This window comes from Culex quinquefasciatus, chromosome 2, assembly GCF_015732765.1.
Source record: "Culex quinquefasciatus strain JHB chromosome 2, VPISU_Cqui_1.0_pri_paternal, whole genome shotgun sequence".
NCBI classification, from domain to species: Eukaryota; Metazoa; Arthropoda; class Insecta; order Diptera; family Culicidae; genus Culex; species Culex quinquefasciatus.
The window spans coordinates 104,931,221-104,934,728 of record NC_051862.1 but is presented as its reverse complement, the minus strand read 5'-3'; the positions used below and the strand labels follow the sequence as shown (position 1 = coordinate 104,934,728).

The following is a 3,508-nucleotide window of genomic DNA, read 5'->3' as shown; positions in this document are numbered from 1 at the left end:
TTCAATGTTTGCCAAAACTTTGACGTTGGCTGGAAGAAGAAACTTTCTTCTTCTTTTCTTCTTCTTCCCTCTCTCCCATATGTCTTCCAAAAATTTCGGGGGGGGGGGGGTGGTTACTGGCCTGAATACGGAATTGTAAATTGATTGTTCACTAATAAAACAAGTTAAATTTTTAATTTTTGATTGCTTACGACCTCTTTCAACTTATAAATTACGATCGATATTGGTCGATTAATTGGTTCGCCCCACGAGGCAGTCTTGGTTTCCTGCTCGTTCCAGTCATCATCATTGGATTATCAGCGGGATAATTGCACCAGTGACAGCTACAGATTGTCAAAGGAAACAGATTGGCCGATGCAAAATAAATTGGCACTGGCAACGTGTGTTTGCGCTTGCAACACTGCCAGTTTTGCTGGGCTCAAAGGGCGGTTGGTGTCCAGCGCGTTTGGTGTCCAGAAACATTGGCCAATCTGTTTCCCTAGACAATCTGTAGTGACAGCAGGAACAGCCGCGGCAGTTGCTTTCTCGTCTCAGTTTCTAACCTCCTCGAAAGACAGAATTGGCACTACGGTGTACAACTCCTTGGCGGCCGGGGCAGCAGCATCCAGCAGCGCAACGCACCCCTCTCCTGCTCCTCCGGATCACGGTAGAAGAACAAATCGGGCTTCAGCTCCCACTTGTCGAAGATCTTGTCGCGCAGCTTCAGAACCTTACGGGCCAACAGCCACCACATTAAACCAATCGAGTGCGACGACTTGGTGCACGGGATGGTAAATCTATGAACCGAGTCCATCTCGATCAGCAGCCGCGGCTCACAGAATGCCGGCTGAGTCTGATTCGTGAAGGCACCGAGCATGAAGCGGCCGCAATGACGTTGGCCTCGGTGTAGTTCGCGAACTTGAGCACTGCACGTTGAGCGAACAGATTTGGCGAGATATCGAACAACTCTCCGGGGTACTCGATGCTTGCGATTCAGCTAGCGGTTAGCAGCAGCTTTTCCCAGGAGCAGCCCAGGTTGACGATGTAGATGCCGGCCGGGCGACGCTTGAACAAGTACGACTCCATCTAGAAGTTGACTTCGTCATCCTTAAGCGCTAGAATGTCTAGGTTTCTCGAAATCGACGTAAGATTGCTCATCTAGAAGTGCCAAAACGGTTCCGGTTATGTCCGACAGCTCTGGAGGGCTTCTGAGTGCCGGCTCCGGCTGCATTTTCGAATTTGTTAACAAAAACTTCGTGATCTGAAAATAAAAAAAGTTCTGGTAAAAACTCTTTCCAAACCAAACTGGCAGTCGCATGATTGTGATGCATGGCGGCGTGAAAGTATATCAGAATCTGCATGAAATCTGTCCCCATGCATTTTTTGCGATATAGGAGTATGACATTTTTGCCCGTTACCGACAATAACGACATTACCGACGGCTTTTTGGTTATATTTTACAAAAAAAAAACCATAACAGAACGAGGATTGAACCACCAACTTCTTGGTTATTGGTCCGACACGCTACCACCGCGCCATGGTCGCTTGATGAAAAGTGAGTGAAAGAGCACCAACATATGCTTCTCTTTGGAGTGTTGCTCGGGGACGGGCCAGCATTATATGTGTTGGTGAGAACTGCAGATCGCTGAAATTTTTACACGCGGGCAAAAATGATCTAGGGCATTGCTGCAAAAAATGTTATAAAATGTGACATTTTCTGCAGCAAATTCAATGTTGCAGATTTTGAGATATATTTTTCCTTTGGGTGCAGCTCTTCTTAATCAACACAAACCTTCACACCGATTCATCCGACTCTTCCTAGTCGAAGTAGTCGTCTGTCGCTACGTTCTCCTCGTCATCGTTAAGCTGGTCCCCGCGACGTCATCGTCCAACCCGTGATCACAAACAGCGGCCATTAGGATGACCAGCAAGCCGATCATGAATTGCAGCAGATCCGTACACAAAAGGTGCCCCAGAACAACGTATCGTACTGGATCTCCTGCTTCACCGGATTTGCGCTGGGATATCGTTTAGTAAAGGAAGGAGTGACCTAGTTACGCTGTGAAGCAGCTGCGAGAAAACAAACTTCTTCGGCCGGAACTTGAGCCCGTAAATTAGGCATAAAACAGATATTTTGAAAAAAAAAAATGCCGAAATAAGAAATTTAAGAAAATAGCCTACTAAACCTTTCTATGTAGAAAAACCGCAACCCATCGTAAAACCACGTAAATCACTTTTCCATTCAAAATAAAAAAAAACAGATCCACTGACATCAGTGATAAAGTGCATACCCATTAACGGCGTTTCAGCAGGATTCCAGCACAGTTCTAACAGAGCTGGATATTCTTAGAGAATTCTAGCAGGATTCTGACAGAACCAGCTCTGCTAGAATATTTCGTGACTGGGTAATACCACAGCTACGTCACGACTTTACCACATACAAGGCGAGTGAAGTCAAAATCGAACCAAAATCGAACCAAGATTTTGGCGCGTAGCGTTTGAAAAGGCCGTAAAGGCATCGGTAATAAATTAACACTTTTTTTAGTTTATTTTTTTTATAAAAAGATTTACATTCCATCTCTGACTGGAACTGACCAGCATTTCATCGAGCACCTTATGTTGGCATATCACCTTTTTGATGGTCAATTAAAACTAGTTTAAAACATTTTCAACAGAAATTTAGTGAGTATTTTAATAGCACAATTTATTTCAAACCAACGGTCAGGAAGAATCATACGTAATTTATGTTGTTTCAAGGAATTGAATTTATTTTTTGGTTTTTTTTTTATTTATGTTTATTCAGATTTTCTCTTCCATGTACATTCATTCAGTTTAAATATTATTGAGTGTCCAATCACAATCGATGACTTTTCACCTAAATTTTAAATACTAGCAACTTTCATATATTCATGAAATATTTAGCTTTCGCTATTCAGTGATTTCAAATGTAGGAGGTCCTACATGTACAAAGGGGAAAAGGGACACCTTAAAACTAACTTATAAACTATATAAAGAGCAGATCAATGCAGCTGAAGACTGCAATGATTTTTGTCGAAATGCATCAATTATCTTATTGGACATAACATCCAAAGTGTCCACTTCGGCTAATTGATGAAGTTCACTGGTGCTGAACCAGGGAGGAAGTTTCAGAATCATGTTCAGAATTTTGTTCTGAATCCTCTGAAGTTTTTTTTCTTCCTGGTTAAGCAACAGCTTGTCCAGATCGGCACAGCATAAAGCATGGCAGGTCTGAAAATTTGTTTATAAATTAACAGTTTATTCTTGAGACAAAGTCTAGAATTCCTGTTTATAAGTGGATACAAACATTTAATATATTTGTTACATTTAACCTGGATACTTTCAATGTGATCCTTGTAAGTAAGGTTTTTGTCAAAAGCAAGTCCAAGATATTTCACTTGATCCTCCCACTTTAAATTTACCTCATTCATCTTTATAATGTGATGACTTTTTGGTTTAAGAAAATCAGCCCTTGGTTTGTGAGGGAAAATAATAAGTTGAGTTTTTGCAG

The 3,508-nt window shown here is 41.9% G+C and overlaps 1 pseudogene; it reads right to left on the bottom strand.

The window, feature by feature from the left end:
• Positions 1-530: 530 nt before the first annotated feature.
• LOC119766162 lies at positions 531-1,137 on the bottom strand (annotated as a pseudogene).
• Between the last annotated feature and the right edge of the window lie 2,371 nt (positions 1,138-3,508).